The sequence below is a fragment of the Schistocerca gregaria genome, chromosome 2 (assembly GCF_023897955.1).
Source record: "Schistocerca gregaria isolate iqSchGreg1 chromosome 2, iqSchGreg1.2, whole genome shotgun sequence".
In the NCBI taxonomy this organism is placed as follows: Eukaryota; Metazoa; Arthropoda; class Insecta; order Orthoptera; family Acrididae; genus Schistocerca; species Schistocerca gregaria.
Window position 1 is genome coordinate 879,824,849 of NC_064921.1, and position 12,967 is coordinate 879,837,815.

Sequence of the window (12,967 nt, forward strand, 5' to 3'; positions counted from 1 at the left end):
TGCACAAATGCTGCGCAGCTAGCGCCATTCGACGGCCAACACCGCGGTTCCTGGTGTGTCCGCTGTGCCGTGCGTGTGATCATTGCTTGTACAGCCCTCTGGCAGTGTCCGGAGCAAGTATGGTGGGTCTGACACACTGGTGTCAATGTGTTCTTTTTTCCATTTCCAGGAGTGTAGAACAACACAGCGGTGCCAGATCACTCGCAGTCTCATTACTTTTCTCACACACTTCGTACAAGACGCATAACCAGATGAGTCAAACAAGAGCTGCTCCGGAGACGGATTGCGCTACTGCCTGAATGGAACTTCCATTCTTGAAGCACAGCACCAGAGGGCGCCGGCCAGCAGCAGAGGAGGGCCGGTAAGTGTATCCTCTCATTCAAGCAAAGTTCTCTGAATGCTGCTGACATCCTGAAGAGCGAATATGTTTCCTTTACTATACACACTACTGGCCATTAAAATTGCTACAACAAGAAGAAATGCACATGACAAACGGGAATTCATTAGACAAATATATTATACTAGAACTGACATGTTCACGCAATTTGGGTGCATAGATCCTGAGAAATCAGTACCAAGAACAACCAACTCTGGCCGTAATAACGGCCTTGATACGCCTGGGCATTGCGTCAAACAGAACTCGGATGGCGTGTACAGTTGCAGCTGCCCACGCAGCTTCATCACGATACCACAGTTCATCAAGAGTAGTGACTGGCATACTGTGACGAGTCAGTTGATCGGCTACCATTGACTAGACGTTTTCAGTTGGTGAGAGATCTGGAGAATGTGCTGGCCAGGGCATCAGTCGAACATCTTTTGTACCCAGAAAGGCCCGTACAGGACATGCAACATGCGGTCGTGCATTATCCTGCTAAAATGTATGGTTTCGCAGGGATCGAATGAAGGGTAGAGCCACGGGTCGTAACAGATCTGAAATGTAACGTCCACTGTTCAGAGTGCCAATAATGCGAACAAGAGGTGACTGAGACGTGTAACCAATGGCATCCCATACTATCACGCCGGGTGACACGCCAGTATGGCGATGATGAATACACGCTTCCAATGTGCATTCACCGCGATGTCGCCAAACACGTTTGCGACCATCATGATGCTGTAAACAGAACCTGGATTCATCCGAAAAAATGACGTTTTGCGATTCGTGCACCCAGGTTCGTCGTTGAGTACACCATCGCAGGCGCTCTTGTCTCTGATGCAGCGTCAAGGGTAACCGCAGCCATGTTCTTCGAGCTGAAAGTTCATGATGCTTCAAACGTCGTTGAACTGTTCGTGCAGATGGTTGTTGTCTTGCAAACGTCCCCATCTGTTGACGCAGGGATCTAGACGTGGCTGCACGACACGTTACAGCCATGCAGATAGGATGCCTGTCATCTCGACTGCTAGTGATACGAGGCCGTTCCGTATTACCACCCTGAACCCACCGATTCCATATTCTGCTAACAGTCATTGGATCTTGAACAAACGCGAGCAGCAATGTCGCGATAGGATGAACTGAAATCGCGATAGGCTACAATCCGACCTTTATGAAAGTCAGAAACGTGATGGTACGCATTCCTCCTCCTTATACGAGGCATCACAACAACGTTTCACCAGGCAACGCCGGTCAACTGCTGTTTGTGTATGAGAAATCGGTGGAAACTTTCCTCACGTCAGCACATTGTAGGTGTCGCCACCGGCGCCAACCTTTTGTGAATGCTCTGAAAAGCTAATCATTTGCATATCACAGCATCTTCTTCCTGTCGGTTAAATTTCGCATCTGTAGCACGTCATCTTAGTGGTGTAGCAATTTTAATGGCCAGTAGTGTATTTGTGGTTGTTGTTGCCTGGTTTGTGGCGTAGCCTAGAACCAATTGTACTTTTCACATCAGATGAATTCGCAGTTGCGAATAATGACTACCATCAGCTGCAGAATGGAACGACGACAATGAAAATTTATGCCGGACCGGGATAAGAACCGGCAATTCCCGCGTTTTGGGAGCGGTCGCCTTACCCTTTTTTTTCCTTTCATTTTGTTCGATATAGTTCGTTGCGTTTCGGTCTGGGCGGACGTCACAAGACATCCGTTCAAGTTGATCGTTGATTCCTTGACTCAGTTTTTTTTATTACAGAGAGCAAGCAGCCCTCTGACCGAACACGCTGAGGTACCGTGCCAGCATCATTTGGCTATCTGTTCACGACTCACGAGCAAACCCAAACTTCCACATGTCGTCAACCATACTCGTACATCCATTATGACCGAGCGAGGTGGCGCAGTGGTTAGACACTGGACTCGCATTCGGGAGGACGACGGTTCAATCCCGCTTCCGGCCACCCTGATTTAGGTTTCCCGTGATTTCCCTAAATCACTCCAGGCAAATGCCGGGATGGTTCCTCTGAAAGGTCACGGCTGACCTCTTCCCCATCCTTCCCTAATCCGATGAGACCGATGACCACGCTGTCTGGTCTCCTTCCCCAAAACAAACAACGAACCAACATCCATGATGTATATTAACGTACAGATCAGGCGCTGTGCTTTAAAGGTGCATGCCCGATATCGGCAGGTAAATACGATATTTCAGTGCCGGTGTTATTCTGATGTCGATCCACTGTGGCGACCTGTGTGCGAGTACAGCTCGTAATCTTCTTGTATGTTAACAAGTTATTCCTCATAATCTCCAACGTATCCTTTACCGGGACGTTCGTACACAGGTTAGCCGCGCGGGATTAGCCGAGCGGTCTCGGGCGCTGCAGTCATGGATTGTGCGGCTGGTCCCGGTGGAGGTTCGAATCCTCTCTCGGGCATGGGTGTGTGTGTGTAAGCTTAGGGACTGCTGACCTTAGCAGTTAAGTCCCATAAGATTTCACACACATTTGAACTTTTTTTTGTGGTACACAGGTTATCCATGTTAAAAGAAGCCAGTGTGGCATTGGTACATCCTTAATATGATTCGCAGATTCGTAACTATTCTTGACACTAAATGACTTTTTATAAGTATACCTGCTCTCAGTTTTTTATTGCATGTACACAGAATTGCTGCTGAATGAACAGAATGAGTTTCACATGAATGCTTACTCTGATGTATTCAGAAACCTAACTATAGTGCCCTCTGCTGGCCTCAGTTATTTGGATAAATATGAGATGCGTCCTGATCATCACCAGCACTTACTATGTATCCACATGTATAGTCCGACGTTGATACCTACATCACAATATTTTATGGTCTGTATGGCTAGTATACATGGCTGTTAATCATGTAAATACTTATTTTTTGTATAGCATCAGGCCTTTTATAGACTAAGCATCAGAAAATTGAACTTAGTTGTTTATTTATTTATTTATTTACACATCAAGTTTCGTAGGACCAAATTGAGGAGCCAATCTCCAAGGTCATGGAAGCTGTCAGTACATTAAATTACAACATAAAAGTAATAATAGATAAAAATAAGTGTTCGTGAAGCTGAAAAAAGTCAGTCCATATGTTTAAGTAAACGTTATCAGCAATACAATAAGAATCAGCTTAATTTTTCAAGGAACTCCTCGACAGAATAGGAGTGACCCATGAGGAAACTCTTCAGTATCGATTTGAAAGCGCGTGGATTAATGCTAAGATTTTTGAATTCGAGTGGCAGCTTATTGAAAATGGATGCAGCAGTATACAGGACACTTTTTTTGCACAAGAGTTAAGGAAGTCCGATCCAAATGCAGGTTTGATTTCTGCCGAGTTTTAACCGAGTGAAGGTGCATATTCTTGGGAATAAACTAATACTGTTAACAAGAAACGACAATAAGGAATATACATATTGAGAGGCCAATGTCAAAATACCCAGACTCTTGAACAGAGGTCGACAAGAGGTTCATGAACTATTTATTGGCCGAGCCGCGCGTTTCTGAGCCAAAAATATCCTTGCAGAATGGGAAGAGTTACCCCAAAATATAATATCATACGACATAAGCGAATGAAAATAAGCAAACAAATGCTAAGATTTTTGAATTCGAGTGGCAGCTTATTGAAAATGGATACAGCAGTATACAGGACACTTTTTTTGCACAAGAGTTAAGGAAGTGCCGAAGTATCACTCACTTTTGATACCGTTTGAATAGTGAAAATGGCAGTATTAAGCCTTTGAACAAGATCCTGAACGGGGGATTTCCACGAAAGCTTACTATCTATCTGAGCACCTAGAAATTTGAACTGTTCAGTTTCTGTGAAATTAAAACGTCAGGTTTTGTTGAATTGTGTGTTAGAAACTGTAAAAACTGAGTCTTACTATGAATTAACGTCAGTTTATTTTCTACTAGCCATGAACTGATGGCATGTACTGCACTACTTGAAACCGAGTCAATGTTGCACACAACATCCTTTACTACATAGCTAGTGTCATCAGCAAACCCCTCCCACTTGACAGTACCCCACTCAGATCCCGAATCACAGCCGTTATCAACACCTCGTTTTGGTTTTGTAGCAGACCTGAAGATGGCAGAAGGCGAAACCGGTGATAGTGAAGTATAAAAGATTGCGTGATCAAGACGGACCTGGAAAATAAAGTGTCACAGTATGATCACGGACTCATTTTCAGATTTCATGTCTTCTTCACTTGGTAAACTGTGGCGCGTACGTGTCTACCTGTGTAGCGGGAGGCGGTCTGTTTTCCACCAGGCATGGGAGGAGCTTCACCCGGAATGCAGTGACTTCCGTTTACGCTTTTGTTAGGCCCTGCTGAGCGCCTGACACACATCCGGCAGTTAGAGAGTATTCTTCTGGCAGGATGTCATTAGGTAGAATGCGCACTCAAGTGCTCTGTGCATCCCAGCACTAGCGGCAACTGCACGGCAAGCGAGCTGGAGCAACAGGTCAAAAGTCAATGCATACTCGAGGACAGGCGGTGCCAGACAATATTTACACTGTACATTGGATTTGGAATGAGTAGGCCTGGCTAAAATATTTCTGTGGATGCAGAGTAGGTTTGATGTAGAAGATGATGTGAGCGTGTCGCGGCTGGCGATGGTGTCAGAAAACAAAATAATTCTGAGGATGATGGACTTTCTACAAGCCATAGTGCACTGCAGAAATATACCTAAAAGGTAATGTCACTCCATTTCACAATTTTCCCTGACTCAGCTATGGATTCAGTACATCAAGTGTCTGCAGATGCATTACCGAAAACAAAATTATCCGAACGTTTGTTTGTGGGCATTAATATGGGATGTGTCCACCCTTCGCCTTTACGACAGCTTGAAGTCTGCTGGACCCACTTTCAATAAGGTGACTGAATGTCTTTGGATAAATGGCAGATCATTGTATTGTTATTTTAATGTATTTTATGGTTTTATGTGTAAGATTAGCTTGTATTCTTGGTATTGAAATGTCCATTGAAAATAAACTTGCCTTGTAAGTGGTTTTCGTGTGGTAACATGTTCGTAAACAGCTGTCACAGATTTCTTGTTGTGTGCTCTTAAATCCGGCAAAAGTCGCCGTGTTTATCTAAAGGTTCGTTCGCCAACCTCCCCAGCGTCTCTGCAACTCCACGTCGATGTAGTGTAGCTGAAGCTTTCTATAGCTATTAGAATAACAAGAAAGGGTAATGTTTACGTTCGAGTCTCACGTAATTATTTATCAGAGATGGGCACTCGTTCATTTCTTCCTTGAATACAACTATTACTCCTACTATCTTCTTGTAATAGCTAACATTCACACTTGTATGTCCCCTTCGTCATTATCAGGGCAAAAACAAAATCAGAGTCATTAACATTTCATCCAACAACAGAGATAATAAAAATCGGAGATAATGCAATTATTATGTTCGCTTTTCTTATCAAGGAGTACCGTCTTTGGTTCCCACACAGTATCTGACACAGTCATTTACGTAATAAAATGTGATATTACATCACTGTTCCTCAAAAACCGAAACCAGAGTAGGTAGTCATGTTGGACGCTAGGGTCTCGAGCGAAGTCGAGGTTCTAATTCATCCCGAAGATGATCCATCAGTTCAGGTCGGGACTCTGGGCAGGCCAGTCTATTTCAGGAACGTTGTTGTCCACAAACCACTGCCTCACTGATTTTTCTGTATGACATGGTGATCTGCCAAGCTTGTACAAACAATCAACGTCTCCCAACCGCTCCTCTACTATACAAAGTACACAATGATGTAAAGTATATTCATACCCTTCCGCATTTATGTTTTCTAAAGAGCAGTAAGGGGCCGCAACGCACTACACATGAAAGCAAGTAACGTTCTCCAGGCTTTTCTCCAACCCGAACCCTTCCTTCGCATTGCTATAGAGTATAGCATGATTCATCGCTCCATCTGAATCGTTTCGCATCATTCACTGTCGAAGGCCGCCGTTCGTTATACCACCTAACGTGTCACTGAACACTGACTACATAAATGCCTTGCTTATGAGGACTGCTCGGCTTTTGGCCCCTTTAACGAGGACTGCTCGGCCGTTGAACCTCATTATGAGGACTGCTCGGCCATTGAACCCCATTATGTGGACTAACCGGCTGTTGAACCCCATTATGAGGACTGCTCGGCCATTGAACCCCATTATGAAAACTGATCGGCAGTTGAACCCCATTATGAGGACTAACCGGCCGTTGAACCCCATTATGAGGACTTCTCGGCCATTGAACCCCATTATGTGGACTGATCCGCCATTGAACCCCATTATGAGGACTAACCAGCTGTTGAACCCCATTATGAGGACTGCTCGGCCATTGAACCCCATTATGAAGACTGATCGGCCGTTGAACCCCATTATGAGGACTAACCGGCCGTTGAACCCCATTATGAGGACTAACCAGCCGTTGAACCCCATTATGAGGACTGCTCGGCCATTGAACCCCATTATGAAGACTGATCGGCCGTTGATCCCCATTATGAGGACTAACCGGCCGTTGAACCCCATTATGAGGACGGCTCGGCCGTTGAACCCCATTTTTTAAACTCTGTACGCACAGTCACACTGCTTGTAGCACTTTCGAGCATACGAGTGGTTTCTTCCGTTGATTTTATGTAATTTTTTACAAGAACCCTCCAGAATGAATGACGGTTCCTGTCCGTCAGCACGTGAGGTATGCCTGGTCTTGGTTTAGTTATGGTTTCCACTTAACAATTTCAATGCCAACAATCTACTTAGTCAGCTTTAAAAGGACTGAAATATCCCTGACGGATTTGTTACTCAGGTAACATACAATGACTAGTCCAGATACGAAATTACTCAACTCTCTTGCCCAACTCATTTTGCTGTTATTGCTTCTCTACTGGGAATACAATACTCTGCATTTCCTTTTATGGTGACGGTTCCGTTTCTCGTGACATTTAGTGGTCAATTCCGCATTAAAAAGGAGTGTTCGGATACTTTTGATCACATAAAGTATCTGTCAGACTCTCAAGTGGTTAAGTGGCTGACGCACCCCGACAGTAAGGATTGCCGCGGCGAAGGAGGGAGGGGAGGGGGCGTGTGCTTTGTTCTGCTCGACTGTTTGTCGGAACGTCAGATACCTACGACTTACTAGAATAACGCGGTGATGAAGTTTGTATGGCCAGTGAAACCACTTTCAATTTTACCCACCCAAATCTTGATGTCAACATGTTTTAAAATCCACAGCAACGTGTAGTATGCTGTCAAATCTAACTTTTTTGATGGTCCCTACTGTAAATCACTTCGTCCATGAAAATAGTTCGTCATGGAAAACGCGGAACGTAATAGTGAAATCTACAACTGCTGGACAAAGAAGTTCCTGTGAAAACTTTCATCTACAATTTGTTTGACGTCTCTCATTTTCAGTAATTTCTGGAAATATTGTAACATCCCCGCTATATATGTGTATGTCTGAAATTTAGCCAAGTTCACCTCCCAGTGTATAAGAAGTCTATGTATCAGCAAAACTATGTACCCATAAACTGTTATCCCACTTAAAACGTGTGTGCTAACCTTTGATTGAAGAGAAGCTAATTTGAAGTGAATTGTAACTGGTGTCTATAGAATTGGTCTTTACATTAAATGTCAACTGCAGTAAAACAATTATCTGGAACGAATCAAAATTTCTACTTACCTCGCGTTTTGACAACATTGTTGCAGATTTCTCGAAAGCACAGCAGCAAACAGGAAGCAGAAACCATCTAACTAGGTTGTCCAGATTGTATTCAAAGTGTTGCACACCACATGGTGCAATGTGGCAATGCGTAATGATAAATAGTGGGGTGGGGAGACTAACTATTCCTATGAAATGTAAGTCCAGAACAACCATTTTAGAGTGAGGTATGTATTCAAAAAGATTAAGCCTCGCTTGATTTTCACACATAACATTCGTCTGAACAACAGAATGCTTAAAAAGTGAACAATGATTTTAAAAGGAGTACAATGTTAACAGAGAATCTTTATAAAACCAAGCAGCTTTACCATGTAATATGAAGGGCTTATTTCAATAGTGGTACAAGTCCATTACCTCCAATTTTCTGCCTATAATACTTCTAAAATTAATGATCCAAATACACAGAAAGAAAGGTTCGTCTTTACGAAGAAGCCATGTTGTTGTTGTTGTCTTCAGTCCTGAGACTGGTTTGATGCAGCTCTCCATGCTTCTTCATCTCCCAGTACTTACTGCAACCTACATCCTACTGAATCTGCTTAGTGTATTCATCTCTTGGTCTCCCTCTACGATTTTTACCCTTCACGCTGCCCTCCAATGCTAAATTTGTGATCCCTTGATGCCTCAAAACATGTCCTACCAACCGGTCCCTTCTTTTTGTCAACTTTTGCCACAAACTCCTCTTCTCTCCAATTCTACTCAATACTATTCATTAGTTATGTGATCTGCCCATCTAATCTTCAGCATTCTTCTGTAGCACCACATTTGGAAAGCTTCTATTCTCTTCTCGTCCAAACTATTTATCGTCCACGTTTCAGTTCCATACATGGCTACACTCCATACAAATACTTTCAGAAACGACTTCCTGACACTTAAATGTATACTCGATGTTAACAAATTTCTCTTCTTCAGAAACGCTTTCCTTGCCATTGCCAGTCTACATTTTATATCCACTCTACTTCGACCATCATCAGTTATTTTACTTCCTAAATAGCAAAACTCCTTTACTACTTTAAGTGTCTCATTTCCTAATCTAATTCCCTCAGCATCACCCGATTTAATTTGACTACATTCCATTATCCTCGTTTTGCTTTTGTTAATGTTCATGTTATACCCTCCTTTCAAGACACTGTACATTCCGTTCAACTGCTCTTCCAAGTCTTTTGCTGTCTCTGACAGAATTACGATGTCATCGGCGAACCTCAAAGTTTTTATTTCTTCTCCATGGACTTTAATACCTACTCCGAATTTTTCTTTTGTTTCCTTCACTGCTTGCTCAATATACAGATTGAATAACATCGGGGATAGACTACAGTCCTGTCTCACTCCCTTCCCAACCAATGCTTCCCTTTCATGTCCCTCGACTCTTATAACTGCCATCTGGTTTTTGTACAAATTGTAAATAGCCTTTCGCTCTCTGTATTTTACCCCTGCCACCTTCAGAATTTGAAAGAGAGTATTCCAGTCAACATTGTCAAAAGCTTTCTCTAAGTCTACAAATGCTAGAAACGTAGGTTTGCCCTTCCTTAATCTAGCTTCTAAGATAAGTCGTAGCGTCAGTATTGCCTCAAGTGTTCCAACATTTCTACGGAATCCAAACTGATCTTCCCCGAGGTCGGCTTCTACTAGTTTTTCCATTCGTCTGTAAAGAATTTGCGTTAGTATTTTGCAGCTGTGACTTATTAAACTGATAGTTCGGTAATTTTGACATCTGTCAGCACCTGCTTTCTTTGGGATTGGAATTATTATATTCTTCTTGAAGTCTGAGGGTGTTTCACCAGTCTCATTCATCTTGCTCACTAGCTGGTAGAGTTTTGTCATGACTTTCTCTCCCAAGGCCGTCAGTAGTCCTAATGGAATGTTGTCTACTCCGGGGGCCTTGTTTCGACTCAGGTCTTTCAGTGCTCTGTCAAACTCTTCACGCAGTATCTTACCTCCCATTTCGTCTTCATCTACATCCTCTTCCATTTCCATAATATTGTCCTCAAGTACATCGCCCTTGTATAAACTATCTACACTCCTGGAAATGGAAAAAAGAACACATTGACACCGGTGTGTCAGACCCACCATACTTGCTCCGGACACTGCGAGAGGGCTGTACAATCAATGATCACACGCACGGCACAGCGGACACACCAGGAACCGCCGTGTTGGCCGTCGAATGGCGCTAGCTGCGCAGCATTTGTGCACCGCCGCCGTCAGTGTCAGCCAGTTTGCCGTGCCATACGGAGCTCCATCGCAGTCTTTAACACTGGTAGCATGCCGCGACAGCGTGGACGTGAACCGTATGTGCAGTTGATGGACTTTGAGCGAGGGCGTATAGTGGGCATGCGGGAGGCCGGGTGGACGTACCGCCGAGTTGCTCAATACGTGGGGCGTGAGGTCTCCACAGTACATCGATGTTGTCGCCAGTGGTCGGCGGAAGGTGCACGTGCCCGTCGACCTGGGACCGGACGGCAGCGACGCACGGATGCACGCCAAGACCGTAGGATCCTACGCAGTGCCGTAGGGGACCGCACCGCCACTTCCCAGCAAATTAGGGACACTGTTGCTCCTGGGGTATCGGCGAGGACCATTCGCAACCGTCTCCATGAAACTGGGCTACGGTCCCGCACACCGTTAGGCCGTCTTCCGCTCACGCCCCAACATCGTGCAGCCTGCCTCCAGTGGTGTCGCGACAGGCGTGAATGGAGGGACGAATGGAGACGTGTCGTCTTCAGCGATGAGAGTCGCTTCTGCCTTGGTGTCAATGATGGTCGTATGCGTGTTTGGCGCCGTGCAGGTGAGCGCCACAATCAGGACTGCATACGACCGAGGAACACAGGACCAACACCCGGCATCATGGTGTGGGGAGCGATATCCTACACTGGCCGTACACCTCTGGTGATCGTCGAGGGGACACTGAATAGTGCACGGTACATCCAAACCGTCATCGAACCCATCGTTCTACCATTCCTAGACCGGCAAGGGAACTTGCTGTTCCAACAGGACAATGCACGTCCGCATGTATCTCGTTCCACCCAACGTGCTCTAGAAGGTGTAAGTCAACTACCCTGGCCAGCAAGATCTCCGGATCTGTCCCCCATTGAGCATGTTTGGGACTGGATGAAGCGTCGTCTCGCGCTGTCTGCACGTCCAGCACGAACGCTGGTCCAACTGAGGCGCCAGGTGGAAATGGCATGGCAAGCCGTTCCACAGGACTACATCCAGCATCTCTACGATCGTCTCCATGGGAGAATAACAGCCTGCATTACTGCGAAAGGTGGGTATACACTGTACTAGTGCCGACATTGTGCATGCTCTGTTGCCTGTGTCTATGTGCCTGTGGTTCTGTCAATGTGATCATGTGATGTATCTGACCCCAGGAATGTGTCAATAAAGTTTCCCCTTCCTGGGACAATGAATTCACGGTGTTCTTATTTCAATTTCCAGGAGTGTATATACTCCTTCCACCTTTCTGCCTTCACTTCTTTGCTTAGAACTGGGTTGCCATCTGAGATCTTGATATTCATACACGTGGTTATCTTCTCTCAAAAGGTCTCTTTAATTTTCCTGTAGGCAGTATCTATCTTACCCCTAGTGAGATAAGCTTCTACATCCTTACATTTGTCCTCTAGGCAACCCTGCTTAGCCATTTTGCACTTCCTGTCGATCTCATTTTTGAGACGTTTGTATTCCTTTTTACCTGCTTCATTTACTGCATTTTTATATTATCTCCTTTCATCAATTAAATTCAATATTTCTTCTGTTACCCAAGGATTTCTAGCAGCCCTCGTCTTTTTACCTACTTTATCCTCTGCTGCCTTCACTACTTCATCCCTCAGAGCTACCCATTCTTCTTCCACTGTGTTTCTTTCCCCCATTGCTGTCAATTGTTCCCTTATGCTCTCCTTGAAACTCTGTACAACCTCTGGTTCTTTCAGCTTATCCATATCCCATGTCCTTAAATTCCCACCTTTTTGCAGTTTCTTCAGTTTTAACCTACAGGTCATAACCAACAGATTGTGGTCAGATTCCACATCTGCCCCTGGAAATGTCCTACAATTTAAAACCTGATTCCTAAATCTCTGTCTTACCATTATATAATCTGTCTGAAGAAGCCATATGCTTTAATATTTCTGGTATCTCAACCGCAGATTTTTCAGCGCTCATTCAACTTTAGGACTCTGCATCTCAATACGAACAAAAATGGACTTGTACCACTATTGAAATAAGCTCTTCATATGTTAATGCATGACTCAGGGATGTGGGGTGGCCTTTCTCTCAACTCCGAATAAGTGAACAAAGTTAACTAACTGCCAATAATCATAGCTACAAATTAGGTGCGCGTTGCTGCTCAAACTTCTTCTCTTCAAAAAATAATAACATTATTTACTAGGTTTACAACTTTGCATCCGCCGTTTTTCCTCGAAGTTCGGGACCTTATTGTGAAAAACGTACAAAAAAATTATGATTCAAAGTATTTCCCATCGCTGGCGACTACATTCTCCCATCTTTCGGATAGCATACGAATCCCGTAGCGGAAGAACTGGGAGAGTTTTGTGGGGATCCAAGAATCGATTCAATTTTGCACCAGTTCATATGATCGGTTGTGCTGGTCAGTCAGACTGTATGCCACTGAACGAAAAGGTTGGTAGTCAGAGAGAGCAACGTATAGAGAATACGGTGGGAGGGCTAGGACTTCTCATTTCAACGTTTCCATGTATATTTTGACGGGTTTTGCGACATGGGCTCGAGCACTGACCTGCTGCAAAATTACCTTTAGGTGTCTGTCGCTGTATTGTGGCCGTTTGTATTTCAGTGCTGGGCTCGAACGCATCAGTCGCTTTCGGTAACTGTCTTCGTCTGTTTCATTTGCTACGAAAACGTTCTGTCT

General features: G+C 44.5%; 1 protein-coding gene across 1 annotated transcript in view; it reads left to right on the forward strand.

The window, feature by feature from the left end:
• The first annotated feature begins 325 nt into the window (after window positions 1–325).
• LOC126336606 (juvenile hormone acid O-methyltransferase-like) overlaps window positions 326–12,967 on the forward strand; it is a 201,629-nt gene continuing 188,987 nt past the window's right edge. The window contains exon 1 of the mRNA XM_050000472.1: window positions 326–361. The gene's annotated coding sequence lies outside the window, so the exon portion shown is untranslated. The remainder of the gene's footprint in view (window positions 362–12,967) is intronic.